Source organism: Leptosomus discolor, unplaced genomic scaffold (genome assembly GCF_034619465.1).
Source record: "Leptosomus discolor isolate bLepDis1 unplaced genomic scaffold, bLepDis1.hap2 HAP2_SCAFFOLD_49, whole genome shotgun sequence".
NCBI lineage: Eukaryota > Metazoa > Chordata > Aves > Leptosomiformes > Leptosomidae > Leptosomus > Leptosomus discolor.
The window spans coordinates 1283746-1303954 of NW_028237886.1; positions in this window are offsets into that span (position 1 = coordinate 1283746).

The following is a 20209-nucleotide window of genomic DNA, read 5'->3' on the forward strand; positions in this document are numbered from 1 at the left end:
AAAGAAAGAGCTAGCTTTTAAAAATGTAATTAATACTAATGGAAAATAAATAGATGCATATGTTCCCTGTAGCCCGTGATGGCCTTTTCTGAGAATGCTTATTCATACTTAACTGTGACAAGGAGTAGATGGTTTTCCAATGAGCAATCACCTCAAGCTGGAAGTTGGGAAGGAAAGGAGAGGAGCCAGATGACCTGAGCAGAGGGCTGAGCACCAACAAGATGAGAGCCCATCCTTGGTAAAGCCTATAATACAAGGACCTCTCAGCACAATCCCATACATCACAGGCCCTGTCCAACCATCTGCATATTAATTCAAAACTTTGCATGGAGCTGGCTCTACCCCTGCCACCCTTCTGAGCTGAACTGGAACCAGGCCACCAGCAGGGTCTGGTTTTGATTAACCTTCTCATTCATGCAGCATCAACCAGCTTAATTTTTTTATTATTGCTGTGAGGGAGAAAAATTAAAGAAGGACTTGCCTGGCATGGTGCGGCCTGCAGCTGTTTCATCTGAATTTCAGAGAGCGAGAGCAGAAATATGGAGAGACCTGGCTAAAATGGAAAATGTTAAGAGGGGATCGGGTACAGAAAACACAGCTGCTGCTGGGCAAGGGTCTGACTCCTGGGCCAGAAATCTGGATTGCAATACCCTCTCGGAAGCTTGGAAAGAACATCTTTATTGATTGATGTTTGTCCTTTTTCTTTCAGCCAAACCCTGTTTCCAGCTGCTTCAATGTTTTGACAGAGCCTCAAATTCAGCTTTCCTTTTTGTACTCTCTTTCCCTCCATTTTCAGTCTACTTTCTTCTTGACACAAGCAAAACCCACTGACAACCCGACAAGATCACAGCCTCTTGCCCTTGATCCTCTTGTACTGAGTCCTTGCACATGGCAGCGAAAACCCTCTGTTCTGCACCACATTTCTCCCTGCACTGAAAAGGACCTACTCTTGTTTAGATCATCTTGGGCTGGATGTTGCCTCACCCTAATGAGCTGAATGTCTAAAGTCACTGTAAAATGAGGGTCATTTTTGGGTCTTCTGCTTTATGCTGATATCCATTTAGCTTGTAACAGCCAGTTGTGCCCACTACACAAAGCACGTTTGCAAAAAAGGCTGATGCATCTCCTCAGAATACTCTTTGTAATGTTGATTGAGCTGGCCCCAGAGCCCAGGTTTGGTGAGTGATGCAACCTTTCACCTCCAAGTTCAACGTGGAAAATTACTTTCAGAGCTATTACTGTTATTCCAGGATGATGAATATAAGAAAAAGAAACAAACAGATATATATGTTAAAAGAAAAAAAAAATTTAAAAATAGACAGAAAGAGGCAAAAAACAGACAAAAAAGCAACATTATAATTCTTTCAGTGAGTCTTGTTTCCTATGTAATTGCAAGAAATGAAAAAGGGCCAGTTTCCCAGGTGAACGCTGCAGCGGTGTACATGGACTTTATTAGTTTCCCAGAGGTTTAAACAGAGCTTGACATTTCACATTTCACTGAACATTACACTCGTACAATGGGTTGGGTAGTATATTTTTGAGCCAAAATTTCTCAAACAAGGGCGTCTAACTCTCTGAAGCCAGATCCATGTTTGGGCACCTAAAATTTCTGAACACCCACAGCTTTTTCTGATTTTGATTAGATTTGTTTGTGCTCAGCACTTCTGAAAAATCCTTCTGATTTTATTTAGGTGCCTGTTGGCAGGGTTGTCTACACTTCAAAGAAAAAAAACATGGAGAGAGGAAGAAAATGGAAAATAAGCAGTATTCTTAACTTGAAATGACTTATAACAGAGGTTCAAATTCAACTTTAGGATCCTTTATTGGCCCATCCCAAACCATTCTGGATTGTTTTGGCTTCACTAGTGCTCTAAACGATGTTGACTAACTTAGGTTGTCTATGCCAAATTAAGAACATTTCTAACATTTATTTTTTTGCATAGATTTACTCTTTTGATTTCTGTATGCTACCTTAAGGACCACAGCTGGAACATTTTGCCCCAGGACCTTACTCATTGCACTCCAGGAGGAAATATGACAAAGAATGGAGAATAATGTTCTCTCAAATAAGTTCTCCTGCCAGTACCCAAGACCAGTTCCCAGCACAATCTGCACACAGGACAGCATGTAGTAGGTAGAACCAGAAACCCCTTATAGAAAGCTCATGCTCTGCTTTTTGGTACCTGCATGAAGAGCAACAGGAAAAAAAAAAATGATTCAGTGTGGGTCCAAGGATTATATCCTAAAGAAGCTCTATGGAAAAGAGGCTAGACCAAGATAAGAAAAACAGCAGGAAGTTATCCAGTGCCCAGCAACGGGTGTCCCAAGGAGCAAAGCTGCTGGGACAGGTCATCATGGGACATGAATGAGGTAAGAGGTCCTTTCTCCTTCCAGTTTCTATGTCTCAGTTCCTCATATCTCCTGCCATTTTCACTCAATCCCTAGTCTTCCTTCGGGCAAATTTCCACTGGTTTTGCCAGAGGAAGCACTGAGTAACAGCTGAGTCAGGTTTTGAAGACTTGAGTGTGCAATCTTATACACGACACACTGCAGAAATATGCTTCACTGAGTGATGGGTTTGGGAGCAAGGGAAAGGAAAACCCCAGCTGCAGGTGCACCCCCTTCCCCCCAAGACCAAAGGACAGCAGAACTTTTTAATATCTCATAATATTTAGTTTAATTCTTTTCAAGGGGGAGGGGGAAATCTGAGCGTCAGATTATGTAACCTTAAAAAATGTGTTTCTACTTAAAAGCTAATCAACATCTCCCACATCAGACAGTAAACGTGGTGCTGTTGAGCAGGATTATTCCTGATCTCTGCTTTGTCTCAGCTGTGGATTAAAAAGTGTAATGTTATCCTGTTTAATATTTTAACCGTATGGGCTGCAATTTCATGGGCAATTATATGACAAGGGAAGTGCTCAGCAAGCCAGTATCAATACAAAAGATCTTCATTTCCCTAAAAGCCACATTGAAATCTTTTCCAATGGTAACAGGGGTCTGTCTCATCACCTCTCTTTTCCACAAACCTCTATTTCTTTACACTTTTAGTAAGCCATTTTTTTGCTCAGTGATGCAGGGAAGACTAGAACTGGAACTTGTACCTGCAGAGTGGGTGCTCAGAGCCAAATGCGCACAGCTACACGTACGAAGCCATTCTCAGCACATCAAGATAACAACCATATCCCACCCCACGGCCCTAGCCAACGTTCTCTATTTGAATCAGCTAGTGGTTTGTGCTTTTTCCTGTTTGATGTCTTGCACTCACACAGCAATAAGGATGAACACTGAGGAGAAACTAGGATGAATGTTTAGCTGGATGTCAAGAAAGAGTCTTGTACAGAGTGTATGGATCAGTTCTCTCGGACCCTTACATGTACTAGAATAGAATAGACTAGACTAGACTAGACTAGACTAGAATATTTCAGTTGGAAGGGACCTACGACAATCATCTACTCCAACCATCTGACCAGTTCAGGGCAGTGACTAATACTGAGTATTAGCAGTTCACAGTCCAGTCCCAGAAGTCACTGCAAAGCTGAAGTCTGTCCTGTGATGAACTTATTTCCAGCCTCAAACTGAACCTTCTATTCCTCTATCAGTGGCCTGCTCTGAGCAACTCGTATATTTTGTAAAGCTGAGCTCATTTAGTGTTGCTGTCAAGATGAAATGTTGCTAAACTCTGCATCAAAATTTTTTTCCAGCATGGTAACTTCATTCTTTTTACCCAAAGTTTTACTGAAGGTGTAATGCTGTTTGTTTCCTGTCATGTATCACAGCGAAATGTTGCTGTGCAGTCTTTCAAATAACTTGTAGCTCAGCCCACTCAGGGCATTTCATCTGTGATGTTATACCTATTAACTAGATATAACTAGTTTTTAAAATATTTTTCAATGAATTACATGAAAGTTAGAGTTATACAAGGGCTAAAATCTGTTGTCTTCACTCAGACAAAACTCACACACAAGCCAACAGGAATTTGGCTTAATAAAGGAATTCAGAATCTGACTCAAGAGTAAATGATTTTAATAACACTAATGCTACATTAATACAGTTCATGCAAAACACAGCTTTAATTACCATTTTTTAAGAAAGAGTCAAAAGATCTGTATAAGCAAATAAATTCAAAGTCTTCGTCCTAAATGGGAATTATATTGGGCTACAGACCACTCCTTGTTTATATATATATATATATATATATGAAATGAAGACAAGAAGTGTTTGGACTTTGTTATGGCATCTGCAAACTCATAAAAGAATGCAGATAAAGTAGTATGTATGCTCTCTGAGTGTTTGAGTTCCTGGTGATTTACTATGATCAAGGCCAGGAAAACTGTTTTACTGAAAAAGGGGGAAAGATACAAAGGCAGTGACCCAAAAAAGATCAGTTTCACATGTATCAAAGCAGACAGCTAATCAAGTCCTGGACTTGGCTGTCCCAGCTGGCTGTTTCCTAATGCCCTGTTGTTTTAGAGATTTGATTGGATGCCTCTGCATTTTTTAATGTTGCTAAATAAATGTAAATACAACTGCATAAAATATAATCATTGGCATGGTATATTTGAGCTCATGAGTTCCACACGGCTATAGAAATCTATTTCATTCACTATAAGACACTAACACTCTATGGATCATCTTTGTTTCCTTATTGTTTTTTCTGTGTGCAATGTATATAATTTCAAATTTGGACGGATTTTGAAACAGAAGTGAATACAAACACAGCATGAATGTAGTTTATGTGACTTCCCCTCCTAATGAATGTGCTCTTAAGCGAATGTACATAATCCTCATCTGTAATTTGGAAACAGGTTAAATACCTGTGAAATGAAAAATATCACTGTGTACTTTTATCAGTTTATTAAAAGAAACTGGTTTTCTCTCCATGGACCAGTCAGAGGAGGTGTGAGAGTTTCTAAAGACACAGGGAAGATGACAATTTTTTAATTAGGTTATAACTAAAAATAAAACTGGGCAGAGATTTTAGTGACTAGACTGTAAGATTGATCTGCCTTTAAGGTCCCCAAAGGGGAAGCTGTGCTTCTCTGGGTGCAGAGACAGAATTTGACAAGGGCCCACAGGAAATGATTCTGCTCCTAGGGAGGATGCACAATGGGATATTGCTCAAGTTTCTTCACAGCATGTGTTCCTACTGAGTGAGGTGTGAGGATTTTCACATCACATTCACCACACCACACTAGCACATTTTTGGAAAAGGGTGACCTGTTCTCTCATACATGGCATGTAAGCAGTCCAATGGTCACTGCCCAGAGCTGTTCCCAAATCCTTCTTCTCACCAAAGTACCTAAGTGCTAGGAAGGAAAGACTGGAAAAAGACTTCACCAAAAATGGAAGCCACCTGCACAAAGGGGACCTCTCACATACAAATGGGCAATTATTTTTCTGATGGTCACAAAGAACTGAAGTCAAGAAAGAGCATAATATGTTTCCTCTCATTAGGTTAGAATTAGGAGTTTCTCAGGCTGTTGGAGAACATTTCATTTACTTTTAGGGACTTTTTAACTACACAGATGCTTTTGCAAAGGAGGATTTCCAAGAAAAGGAAGGTTAAATCAAACCAACCAACTCTATCCAGTGTTACTAGGAAAGGGAGATAATATCACAAGTCAGAAACCCTGTTAATGTCATTTATATCAGAACACAGGCTTGTGGGCATGTGGCTATAGGGAGGTGCTGAGGTCTTTGCTGGAATAGCTAAGTACCCTGTGAGATGGAAGTTGTACCAGCATCCAATCTTCACATCTTCAAATTCTTGGCAACATGGGATCCATGACAATTAACTGATAATTATGAGGAACTTACCACAAAAGGCTCTCTTGCAAGAGCAGGCAGAATATGCTGATTTTTTTGTTTGCATAGATTTGCCTAGTGAGCCCCACATAGATAAGTCTCACTCTGAACTGACAACAATGCAGCTTGTATGCCTTTCTAGAACAGGCAGAAGTTATAGCTAAAATTCAGGAATCACTGCATACTAGAAGCCAGTTTAAAGAATAAAGAAAAAAAAAATGAAGTTGGCAAGAGACATAAGTTGTCTTTCAATATGTGGCAAGTTGTTATAAAGAGGTTGATAATGACTCTTTTACTATAGCAACTGATTAAAAGATGAGGGGAAAATATCCCAATTTACAGCAAAGAAAAGTTGGGTTGGAAAATAAGAAGAACATAACTGTAATAGAAACAAGAAATTTAGGAGGACATACACTCTCTTTTTGCTGAAGCTTTTTGAGGCTTGACTGCTGGCTATACAACATGTTCTTCACGTACATCTGCCTCATTGGAGGGTGGTAAAATAACGTTTCTCTTGAGACTCCTTCCTGTTACACAACACTGCAATCTCTGGTATTTTACAGAAAATAAATAATTATCTGTGACTATGTGGGTATCTAAACAGAGTACTTGATTTGGCCCAAAAAATGCCAGACAGAAAGCAGTAGTTGTGCAGATTAAGTCCAGAACAATACCTCCCAGGAGTTTAGATTAATTCAGATATGGGACTTTGATTCCGCAGGTATTTTGGCTGGCTGGGAAATTAGGTCATTAACTATCATTATAATTTTAAAAGTTGTTTATGGAAGCTCCCTAGGTGCTTTCCAGGGATTCAGCAACTCCTGCACACTACTTAGAAGAGCTGACATGCTGTGATGCAGTCTTCCCAAAGTTTGGGGAGGTCTAGATCTGCGAATTTGACTATGACCATGTTCTGAGTAACAGCAGTTCAAAAAATGGGAAATTAAGGATTATTACAGTCTCCTCATCCTAGTAAGAGATTGGGAGAAGGAACCAGGACTTTCCCTTCTCCACAAGCGCATGAGAAGGGTTGACAGGGAAAGAGTCAAAGCCATGCTAAAGCTCACCCCATCAGTAGATGCATTTCAGCAAACATTAAAATCCAAAGGGAAGGGAAAGAACTTGCACTGGGTATGAAAATCCCAGAGGTGAGAGCAAGCCTTTATGTCAGGTAGAATTTGCCTCACCTTTTACACACTTCCCATAATTGCTCTTACCACATCAGATAATTACCTAGTCCTTCTGTGTTTCAGCTAGTTAGGGGCAGGGCTGCCAAAAGCTTGGAGGTTATCTTTGCTTAAGCATCCAAGTATTAAAAGGCTTAGCCAAAGCTTATCTCAGATTCTGGAGGCTTCGACGCTGGCCTCTCCATCAACTTCCTTTGCAGGATCCAAAACTTTTTCTCTCCTCAGTCACAAGTGGCCACTGACTTCGAGGAAATCCAAATATATCCTGTCCTTGTATTATCCAATTATCTTCAAAACACTGTTGATTACAGCAGCAGTACTGTTGCTAGAGATGGGCTTTACCTCTTCATCTGAGGCCTGGGTTGAACCTTCCCCAAGATGTAGATCCTGATTTCAGTTTGATTTAAATGGATTACGTAATAGTGCCTCAGCAGCATTCACATCTAAATCTGAACTCTGCAAGAATTCGATGATGTTCATTTCTGGCTCACTCCCGAACACTTGTATTCCTGCACCAGACGCCAAATCATACATTTTTTACCATCTCTATCTTTTTGTTTAACTGATAAAGTAGTCAAAATGGAACTTTACCAAACTTTCTGGCTTAAAATTGTCTTTCGAGTGAGAATGCACCAGGCACTTATCTTCAGCAATGAACAGTTTTGGAATTGTTTAAGAAGAAAAGTTCAGTTGCCTGAGGATAGTGGGAGGTGAGCCAAAGTGAGCTGAGTTTAGGTGGGAAAGAGAAATTATCAACAGGGTACCAGAAGAGAGAGGCACGTCCAAATTTGTTTCTCGGCCTTCAGTCCTGCCATTGTTTCTTCTTGAAATTTGATATTGTAAAGTCCAAATAGGAGTTACAGTGCTGAAATTCCGCCTATCACTGCAAATATCTCCTATTTTCAAACTGTTGCAGGTTCCACTTCTCAGTAATACATTCCTCATGTAGCAGCATGAATCCATAGAAATAAACAGAAACCAGGATGGATTTCTTAAAACATTCAAATAATATTAGTCTTAAAGTATTAAGAGAAGCTGTTAAAATACTTGTGAGGGTGGGTTTGTTTGTTTGGTTTCTTTTTTCTTCTTTTGTTGTTTTGTTGGGGCTTTTTCCCCTCCCTGGCCTTCTTCTGTTTCCTTTTCAATGTTATCTTAAGCTTTCAGGTTCCCTTTCCCAACCATCTTCTTGGAAAATGGGCTGTCGTTTCTAAGCCATCTCCCCAACGATCAGCGGTTTATAAATGTTTGTTTTTCAAATACCTTAATTGTATGGTCTACCCAGAAGTGATCAGCACTGAAAATTATATTTCAGAGCTAAACACAACCAGATGGAGAGAGAACAGCCAGCCATTTGAAAAAGCCTAAAAAACCTTTCTGAGCTCCCCATGTGGTTTGGTTGATCACTGGTTAATTTCATAATGATTTCTCTTGCAGATGGGTGAAAATAATCTGGGTTTATATTTATCTATCAGAAGAAAGAGCCAGGCTTTCAAAGACAACACAGACATATCAATATCAGACAGGCTGTGGAACTGATACAAATGCAACTACTCCTGGCTTCACAGAAACATAAAACCCTTTTCAGAGGCAAAGTTTTCCTTTGTAACACATTCACATTGGACTCTTGGTTTTCATTAGCACTCAGTCATCCTGTTTGGAGACAGAGATCCTTTGCACCTTGCTTTTGCTCTCAGGTGGGTTGAATTACTTGCTTTTTTAATTCAGGGAGAAATGGAACAGCATACAGTGTCATAGGAGATATAAATTATATTGGGGAGAGACATTCCATGCCATCTACTGTATTCACACAGACTTTATAATGAAACATACACACCCTGTCCAATGCCAGACTCATCCTCAGGAATCCTTTTGCTGGCCTGGGTGAGTTTGTTCTTTCCTCTTGAAGCCCTTTTGAAGGACAATTTATGTCCTGCTTTGCTCAAGTAGAGTTTTACATCATTGTCACAGCTTGCCTGTAAGGTCCTTGGACAATTCAACAAGGTGATGGAGGAGAGGTGAACGAAGTGGTCCTGCCATCATCCAATATCGTTCATATTCTTTTGTGGTTGAGAGTGGGACATGTCTTCCAGAAGACAGTGATGATGGCAGGAAATAACCCTGATGATCTGATAGCAGTTCCTTCCACTCTGGACAGTCAAAGGTATTTGTTCATTCTTGTGGCTTAGTGTGGTTGCAAATTTGGAGAGATAAAAGTTTCAGGAGTTACATGGAAAAGATGATGGGTAATAGGTACAAGTTACTCCTGGGGAGATTCTGACTGGACACAAGAGGAGAATTTTTCATAATGAGAACAATCAGCCATTGGAATGATCTCCTAGGGGAACTGGTGGATTCCCCAACACCAGACACTTTTAAGATTCAGCTGGACAGGGTGGACAGGGTACTGGGCCACCTTTTCTAGACCATGCTTTTTCCAAGAAAGAGTGGACCAGATGATCCCTGAGTTCCCTCCCAATCTGGTATTCTATGATTCTATGATTGAAGACCTAAAATCTTAATCAGGAGGCCAAACAAAACTCGCACTGTGGAACCACTCAGATGCAGCAAGAGGCAGTAAAGTCAGGCGAAGGGATGAAGGGAAACACAAGAGTCATTGGGATTACAAGTCCTTGCAGATGCATGGAGCAGAGCTTCTTTTGCAGTTGAGGCCCTGTTGGCCACCAGAACAATTTATATCCATACCCTGAACTTCGAGAAGTCACTCAGAAAATACGGCTCTTGAAAGCTCCCTGGGCTGGACCTCAAAGTGGGCTTGTCATCAGAAGCCTTCAAAACTATATCCTTTCCACGACTTGCTGGGACAAGCTAAAATGAACTGGGGACTCAACAGGCCACAGAAGTAAATGACAACTGCAGAGACAAATAATTGTATTAATTTCCCTTGCCTGTGGAAAAGATATCATGTCCAATAAGCACTGGAAGAAGAACACAGGCTTTACAGATTTGCTTGTGAAGGGGATACAGAGAACTTTTTTAAATACACCTTTTTCTGTTCAGCCTGGTAAGATATCTATAAATGTTTACATGGTTTGATACCCCTACAGCTTCACAGCTGGTGTCAATAAGTGCTGGTGCAAGCAAGATCTAACTCAGACACTTGGTTTTACATGTTGCCTGAGAGAAGACAGGCACCTTATACTTCAAAAAAACCAAAAATAAATAAATCAACTACAAAGACGTTGCCTCAAGCGGAAGCCCTCTTCAAGGCTCACATTTAATGGCACAAGTGAGCAACTGCAGAAATAAAATAGGCCCTCAAATACACAGGCAACACTCCACAGCGTTTCTTACCAGAAAGTGTCCTTCTGGAGCCTCTGCAGCTGTTGGAAAGATTCTGATATCCTCAATTCAAAAGGAAATTCTCGCCTGAACAGCAGCAGCCTGATGGAGTCCGATATCTCTTCATGGAGATGCTGAACTGAGAAGCGGGTCTGGGGGAGATGAAAACAGGCGAGCAGAGGGATAGGGGAGGAGAGGGCTCAAAAACCCCACAAACGCCGTGAGACTCACTGATTTAAGTGTAAAAAAGCAGGCTGTGGAGTGAGTGGATAGGTCAGAGAAGGAAGTAAAAGGGAGGTTGGGGAGGCTGATTTCTACAATCCTGCTTGCAGGCAGAGGGGACAATTTTGCTTGTCACTGAAATCTTAGAGGAACACAAGACAAATTAAGTACACTTGACAGGAAATATTGTTGACAAGATATGTATGATGGAAAAGAAGGTAAGAAGAGAAAGAATATGTTGACAAATCATAGGTCCATTCAGCTTGAGGTCTAAAGTAAGTACTACCGTGGTATCAGAGACCACTACATTTCATCTACTATCTCTTATTACACCATCAAGGCCCTTGTCTTTACCCTTGTCAGTTTTTCATTGCTTTTTATGCCTCTGTGCGCTATTAAGGTGTAGAGAAATATACTAGCTACCTCCGTGACTGCTGCAAATTAATAGACAAGAGAGAAAGTCTGCAGTCCAAAAGAGAGAGAATAGTCTTAAACAAGACTGCCCTGAAAGAAGTAGTTATAATGGGCTGGTGCACAGCTGCTATGCATCAGGGCTCTCCCAGGTCTCAAAAGACTTGGCGAATAGAACTAGTGAATAACGAGGTTTTTCTGTTCCACTACCAAACAAAATATTGCTGGAAAAAATATTTTATTTTGGACTGAGATTATTTTATTTTTTTATTTGAGGACAAAAATCCCAAAATTAATTCTGGACCAAAGAATAATATTACACCTTGTTTTGAAGTGATTCAACACTTTTTAAATCTTCTGTGAAACGTTTGTCTTTAAAAAGATCAACTTTAAAATAAAATATAATTTCAAAACAAGAAATACATTTGATAACGTCAAACCAAAATTTTTCATTAATTTAGAAAATATTCCCACTTCCTTTGACTGAAACTATTACCTAAATGAGAATGGAGTTCACAGATAGCTTACATTTCCTTTGCAAAACTTAAGCCTCAGTGGCACTATATGCATACAGATCTCCTAATTAGCACTCTTTTCTGTACTATTATAACATCTATTGCATTGTTTCTTTTATTACAATGTTCCTGATTTATAGGGATTTTAACATCCCTTTCCAGCCCATCTACCTGCACTAATTCAGGATCAATTCCAGCTGTTTCATCCCTGCAGATGGTTCTCTAATTGTTCTTAAAGACTTCCAGTAATCCACCTGGAGGAACAACACCCCAAACAATGCACTCAAGTGATTCAGTGCCTTCTGATTATAAAACTTTTTTTCCCTCATTCCTACCTGGGATCCTCTCCTGTTGTTTAAGCCATGACTTTGGTCTGTCATGAGCATGGAGAAACAGAGCATCCATTTCCTTTCTGCAGCATCCTTTCATATACCTACAGTCTAGGATAAACAATGTGTCTTTCTCCAGGTTTCAAGACTTCTGACCTTATTCACCTGTCAACTTCCTCCAGTTGATCTGTATCTTTTTTGGCATCACAAGTCCAAAATTACCCATAGGACTTTGGGAAAACCTCCAGCTAAGACTTTATCAATGCTGAACTGCAGGAAAGTGTTACTGCACATATTTTGCAGGTGAGATTTGTGTTTATCCATCCACCGCGCTGTTTGTCTTTTTTGTGATATTATGACACCATTGACTTATGTTCAGATTACGCTCCACTGCAGCCTCAGACTCCCACTACCCAGAGAGCATCACCAACCCCATATTTGGGAAAATTGTATTTGCTGCCTAAGGCATGAACCTTTTTACTGATTCCTACTGAAGACCACCTTTTTTTTTTTTTCAGATCATTTCTCCAGTTCGTTGTAATCATACTAAACTCTCCTCCTGCTTTCCAGCATTTGCAGTTACCCCTAGCTTAGTGTCACCTGCAAACTTAATAAAAAATCTCTGTATTACATCATTCACTGATGAAAATATTGAATAGTAGAGGAAGCAGGAACAAACCCCTGTAGAACTTCATTCCTATATCCTTCCATTTTGTCAGTGAACCATTGATAACTAAGGAGTACGATTTTCCCACACGTTCAATTACTTGCCCACTCTAACCCTTTCAGAGCCACTACTTTTCAGAACAGTCCTCTTTTTTGAGAGTATCTCTAAAATTATGTTTGTTCCCATATATGCACTTCACTTGAATAAGCTCAGTTTATCAAGTATCTTGATTGCTACATCTCTACCTTTTAAATCAAAGTCTCACTTCATTTTCAAGAGGAAAAAATATCTACAGAACATCTTGTGAGGGGCTGAAATACTGGTTTTGTTCTCAATCAAGTTAAAACTAGGCTAACATTCAGATTTCTACCTATTTTTCATCTTTTTCATTGCTTCCTTCCATGGCAGGAATATTTGTGTGTGGGAGGATTGCTCTGTGCTTTTAAAAAAATAAAAATAAAATCAAAAAATGAATGAACACTCCTGCTAGTTCTTTGCAGTTTTATCTGATCAAGCTACTGGATAACACCAGCAAAAGATTTGATTCATACATTTCCTCTTTTAACTTCTTCTCCAGAAAACCTTAATTTGTAAAAATGCCTTAATTCATAAGTTTTTGTTGTACAGCTGTTTAATCATCTCCCATTTAGTGTGGAATTTGTTGGAATTAGAGTGACTTGTGTTTGAAATGAGCATGTTGGGCAAGATAAAGTCCTTACAATGGTCCGTTATCATTCCACAGTGACATTTGCTAACCAAGCTCATGACCTCATCAGAGAATGAAATTATGTTGGTTCTACATGGCCCATTTCTATTAAACCATGTTGACTGACATTAAGTAGATTTGTTCTCTGATTTTCAATTATTTGACTCCTGGATTTGTGTGGGTTTTTTTTTATTTTGCCTAAGACTGGTGTCAAGCTAACGGACTTACTATTAGTTGGGTCATCTTACTTGGCCGTTTTGAATATTGGCACAAAATTAACTGCTCTGATCTACTGGAATTTACTGGGTAGGCCAAGTTTCATTTGAAACTAAGATAAATTGGCTAGAGATCTCTTCAGACAACCCTTTTAGGCGTCTTGGGTGCAAGTTATTCAGGCCTACTGATTTCAAAATATTTATCCCTCTCTGAAGTTGTTTAAAACCATGCTTAGTTACTAATGGACTGGGATATGAGTTCACTATTCTCATGTCACAGGAGTGCAACATCCCACTTCTTTCTAAATGTAGAAACATTTACAGAATATGTTTGATTTTTCAATGTTGTTGCTAGCAAAAATTTTACTACTTTGATCTAGCCATGGGCCCCTATCACTGTGATGAATCAGTTGTGATGTTGTAAAAACTCTGCAGTTCTCAATGCACAGGAAAGGAAGAAAACCCCACAGTTTGTTGTTTTGTCCAATAAGTGTAATTTATGTCTACTGGATCCCATTTTCTTATCTTTCCTCCATTGCCACTTGTCCTTTCATTGTCCATGGAGAGAGATGCTGGATCCACACAGTGTAAGCACACTACCTGCCTAGAAGTGACTTTTCCAACTCAGAGCCAAGATGCAATAACAGGGAGCAGAACTGTGCTACTGTTGCCTGCAAGTGCCTTTCATAAATAGATACACATGACCAATACTACCTAAGATCCAGATAATTTGTGGATATAACGGTCACTGTAGATCCAGATAATTTGTGGATATAACGGTCATTGTAGTGACCAAATCTCTCCTCTCTTCCACCAACCTGACCTTGTAAAGACACAAAGCTCCATTGTGTCTTTCAACAACTGAGCTGTTAGGACAAATGTTTTTGTGGACAGATTTCTCTTTCCATGGGGCAAGATATATATCTTAAAGCAGATCTTCTCAGGGAGACTGTTCTGTGTTGATTTATGTATTTCTACTTAGCCATTACAATCCAAACTCAAAGCCTTAGACAAAAAGGACAATGCGCTGAGGAGAATCAGAAAGCAGAGACACTGAATTGGCTTCCACATATTAGAGACCTTGAAAGAACCAGTGTCACAATTCAGTGCTGGAGACCAAGTAAAAAAAAAGTCATGAAACAAGGCTAAAAAAGATCTTCTGATTAATTTGCAGTCAGATTAGCTCATGTAAAATGAGCAGCACCTGCCCATGGCCTATGCATGGCCATGGCAAACATGAAAGATGTGCGTGCAGCCCTTTGGCTAGTCCAGGAGGGAAAAGTGCATGTCTGGATGACATTCACTGGTTTTACACATTTCTTAGTCTTGGGAGATGCTTTACCCCTAGTTACTGTCACCCAGAATGTAAGATATTCCTTAATCTTTCCAAGTTACACTCATGAGACTTTCTAGGGGCATGGTGTTACTGAAAGCAGATCAGAATAAAGTGTCTTGTATTCCTTCTGTGCTGTGCATATCCCTATTACTCTTTCACACTCTGGATACTGCTCCATCTCAGGAGCAACTCCAGGTGCTTTCTTAGGGCAAACTGCCAGGTGTTCTGTGCTGTCTGGGCACTATAGGCAGGGCTGAAGATTTAGTCCAAGAGCTGTTATTCTCCATGGGGAAAGGAGGAGGTCTCTCTGGATTTGGACTTCACATTAAAGCCGATGCTGAAGGCTCACCTGGCTTTGTTCAGCCAGCCATGCTGTTTTTGCAGGTGCAGAGTACTGAGCCCTGAAGGGCGGAAGGTTAAACAGTCATGGCTTTGAGCAGGGAAGCCACTGCCTCATAGAGATAGAAGGGTTAAACCAAGCAAATTCCCACGGGGAGGAGGGAAAGAAAAAGGAAGCTGCATGCAGTAAAAGTTTCTCTTGGTGTTTTATACATGAATAATGGTCCCCCTGGGGTTAGCTCCTGGGTTTAGAGAAGGATGTTATCTCGTCTAGACGTAGGATCTGAACATCCCCAAAGAGCTGGCGCCTGAATCTCACAGGAGACAAAGTTTCCCCCACTGACTCCCATGGGATGCATCCAAAAGATTTCTATTTCAGAAGCACCTGCAGGTAGATGAGAGGAGAAAGGGGAGGTGGGAACAATAATTCAGACTATCTTCTATGGGTGTTTTTGCTTTTTAATGTAAGTAATATCCAAACTCCTGGATCTCTGCATGCAGGGACTGTGAAGTTTTAGTAGGCTCATAGGTGCCTAATATGAGGAAACATAAGCAGAATGCCCTCTAGGGAGCCTGGTGCCAGCTTCATATGAGATCAGTTCATGATTTGAGTGAGCTTGGGACAAACTCAAAGTGACTTTCAGCCAGTTTCTGGTGTTAGGAAGACAGAACGCAACCCTCCATAGATCAAGTATGTCCTAGTGTTTCTCAGGATCGCCTTTGCTCATCAGATAGCAAAGCCAGGGACTAGAAAACCCTGGGTGTGATTCCAGACCTACACTGTCACCTAGGGAAGATCACTCTGTGCAGTACTTCTAATTACTAGCTTTTAAATATAAGAAGAGCCTATAAATCAATTTATTTGAGCACTACTGCTCACAACTGGAATTATTTTACTCTTTCTCTGATCAGTCCACCTCAAAAAAATGCACAGGAATGATGTTTCTTTCAGCTTCACAGATGCATTTGAGAGGATGATATTTAAGCAACATACCAGCATGAATGGAAAAGATAGTGCAATATTCCCCTAGCTTTCTTGCAGTAGTTTTCCTCCACCAGCTCAGCTCAACGGAAAGACTCCTTTGTGCTGTGAGGCTCAAGGACTTTCCTTGTTCAGCCAGCCTTTAACACTGGCCTTGATCTTGTTTTTCCACTAGCATCCTGTATCTGTTCAGCTGTACTTAGAAGAAAATTACTCTGATTTTGGTGGATATTTTGTGTCCTCCTTTGTCATGCCAGCATCAAAGCTTGTTCACAAATACTTGGTTGCACTCCATGTGCAAAAGGCTGATTTGATATTTGAAGCAGATTTCTGATTAAATCAGCTAGGGGCATGCAAGGCATCCACATATGTACATCTCTCTACACCATGTTTCGCCTCAAACATTGCACATAGTTGAAATTATTTAATGCTATGTGAAAAAATCAGCAGAAGACAAAAGAGTAAAACAAGGCATGGAGACTTCAACCACTACATCAAACATTGCCTTAGCATAGGTGAGTACCAGAAACATGTCATTCATGATTTGCTGAATAGAAGGAAATGTCTGTGGCTAGGTTTAGGGTATTTTGTGACATTACAGATTGGAACTTGATGTCCTGTTGTCTTTGGGTGACTCATGTAGGCAGTTGCTCTCTCATTCTTTCCCTTTCTCTGTCTCAGTTTCTTAAAATGGCTATAATAACACTTCCTTGCCTGCTTCCTGCTTTGTTACCAGAGACACAGACCCTCAAAATACGCCAACAGAAAGACTGATAGCCTTTAAAAGAAAAGTAAGTCAGGCAGGTTCTCTGTATTCAGGTCATGGAACCGCAACAGAAACATCAGAAAAAGGACTTTTTGGTGCTAGGCTGAGAAAAAAGTCCTAGTGGATGTGACAGGATGAAGCCACAGGGATATAAAAAAAGAATAAACTCAAGTGAAAGACATGGTACAACAAAGATTTAGATTGCAATGAGTAAGTCTTAGGAGTAAGGATACAGGAAGGATACTGTAGAGATGTTAGCTGAGTAAGTGCATGAAGAACGAGAATGTTCTCAGATAATATGGAAGAATGGCAAAGTGCTTAGAGATTTCAGAGTGTCTCACCCCCTCTGAAATTAATGCAACTTGGCTATCTGAATACCTCCAAAACTCTGGGTCATCATGTCTATGGTTATGCATCCCCCTGCTCACTGAACCAGGCAGTTTATCAATGTTGTACTGTTGCTGTAACAACTGCTTTTAGGAAAAAAAAAAAAAAGTCAGCTCTCTGTCATTCCATCTGAACATCATCCCCAAAGTCTTTTCTCTGCTATGAACATGGAGTCTGCATGCACGTGGCCTGGACTTTGTTACACATAGCTACCCACCAGTGATGCTGTGAAACCAAATAGTGAGCTCAGTGCAGTTCCCACTGGGCAGGTGTCCACATCTGAAAATGCACCATTAGGACAGAATGACCTTAAGGAAAGCTAGAAAGTGACCTGACAAAGGAATTTTCTTCTTCTCTTTTTAATTTTTTTTTTTTTGTCTTTTTGCTTCCTTATTAGTAGTGAAAACAGGCTTAAAATTTTCACCTCATAAGCTCACAGCAAGATCAAATCTGATCTTCCTTTATTTTTCCCACATTTTGCGTAACTTTAAGTTGTTCAATTTCCGTCAGAAGTGCAAAGACATTAGTTCTTTAGTAGTATTTTCTCCATTTGGTTGAAAACAACATTTACAAATTCCTGTCAAGACTGCTCTCAGTCTTCTCCTGGGTGACCAAAGCAACTCTTTGGGGAGAAGGATATTCCCTCAGTTGATTGCTGGGAAGCATTCTGCATAGCCTCCTGAAACAGGGTAAATGTTAGTTTTTACTTTACAGTAAAGCATTTTTCTTCTATCTATAATATGTATAATTCTCCGCATAACCCTGCGTATACATTTGTGGCTCTTTGCCATCCATTCCCAGTTCTGTTGACCTTTCTTTTTTTTATTTGTTTTTTTGGGTTTTTTTTTTTTTGGGGGGGTGGGTGTTGGTTCCGTTGTAGGCTTCCCTTACAGACATAATTTTCAATAAGAGGGGTACAACGATTTTCCCCAGTCATACATCTTTCACCTTCATAAGCCATATTCATGCAGATCCACATCTTTAAAGATGTGGACACGAAAACAAGGAGCATGCCTGCCACTTGTGTATAAAAGATCATTCTTGCTTTGTGTTCATTCACCTATCATGACCAATCCAGGGGAGATACATAGCTACAAGTTCTTTCCTCTACCTCCTGTAGGTTTCTAACCTAGTGTCTGCCTGTATCCAGTATATCTGTATTTTGTAACAATGTGGCTGGGAAGTGATCTTTGATAGCAAAGAAGAATATGCAAACAACCCCTCACTCGCAGAGCCATAGAAACACTTAGGAGGATCTTGGGGGAAAAAAAAATACAAACAAAACAAAACAAAACAAGCCAACCCAAATATTGCCATTTATTTCTTTTGCAGGACATCTCTCTCTCTTTTTCTCTTTTCTTTTTCTCCTCCCTTCTTTGCTTGATCAAGCAAAACGTTGCATTGCAAGAAGATTCCTTCCTACCATGACTCTTGGAGATTTTACCGCACAAATGCAGATAGGATTTAAGTAAGGGAAAAATTCACTGTGATGAGGCTATTTGCAGGAGTGGGTTTTCTTAATCTGTTTATGGTTTACAAATGCAATCCCTGGAGAAGCTGTTCACTAAACCCATGGCCCCAGTCTAACTGTGGACTTTGCAAAGATATTGAATTACCTGTCTTTGTTCCAAGAGGGATTATTACTGAATGGCTATTTCACTTCTATATTGCAGGATTAGTTTCTAAATTTGCCAATTAGTGCTTGCCAATTAGTGCTGTCATATAGTCCACAAATCCTGAAAACTTAGTTGCTCAGTCGGAAAATGAATGTCTCAGTATTTTGCAAAGACGTCTTCCCACATCTTCCATCCCTTCTACGTTCTCTGGGTGGTTGTTTACATTTTAGCTCTGTAAAAGGTCAAAATCTGGGCTGGATTGATTTATTTACTGAAAGAATAAGAACAGCAACAGCAAATGATTCTTCCTGGTGAGAGCATAAACTAATACCCTGGAGGTCAAGTTTGAAACAGATTTACTAGAAGACAGTGTGAACAGCCATGTTGTTGTGCCAGCCCAGTCCATGCATTATCACACACACACATCAACCGCTGTACAGAGCCGCCTCTGATCCAAGCCCATGCAACTCTGTGAACTCATCTTGTCGCAGCTTAGAACCATGGGAAAAATTTTCCATCAGAGTTTATGAAAGAGGTCATCTCCTCAGTTGACCCCATTCCCAAGAAGGATTGCTTTTTTCCTGTGTGCAGCTGGGAAGGAGAGGCTGGGCAGGCACCAAGTTAAACTAGTAGGAGGCAGGTTCAAATCCAAAAAAAAGGTGTCTTCTCTCATAACAGGTAACTTAGCTGTGGAACTTCTTGCCTCAGGACACCAAATTCAACAAGTGATTGGAGCAGTTCATGAGGGAGAAATATGTGTAAAGCTTTTACATACAAAGTCATCCATGTGACTGGAAACTGAGAGCAACCAGAGGAAAGACAGGATTGCCTTCTGCCCGTGCTCTTCTCATGGCACCCACTGTTGTCTAGTGTCACAGGGGAACTTCTATGGATGGGGATGGTTGTTTGGCCTTAGCAGCAATAGCTGTTCTTGTCATCACAGCAGCAATCCCAGTCCTCCAAGGTGCAAATCCGCCAGTCAGGTTATACCCAGTAGGTAAAGACCAAGGTTGAAATGATTGTAGCAATAACATCCTTATAGCAGTCCAGCTGCATTTTAATGGTCCAGTAGGAAAGATCCTTGTCTGGCATAGACCTTTGTCCTCAGGAGTGTGGACTTCTGTTCAAAAGGATGATTAAATGCATCAAAGCATTACAAGCATGCATGTCTCACAGATGGTTTTCAGTGCACCCTATCCACCACCAACTTTCTTTTCTTCGGATGGCTCTTCCTGAAACAACCACTGCAAAGGCATAAAATGAGGAGCGTCCTAGGTTGGAAGCATAAAAAAGAATTAAACAGAACAGTTCTTTTTTTTCATGTTTTGCCAGAGCCACACTGGTGTTCAAGCCTTTTCCCCCCAGCTACCCAATCTTCTACATCCTCTTCCCTAAACACTGCAAGGGACACTGTCCACGGAAC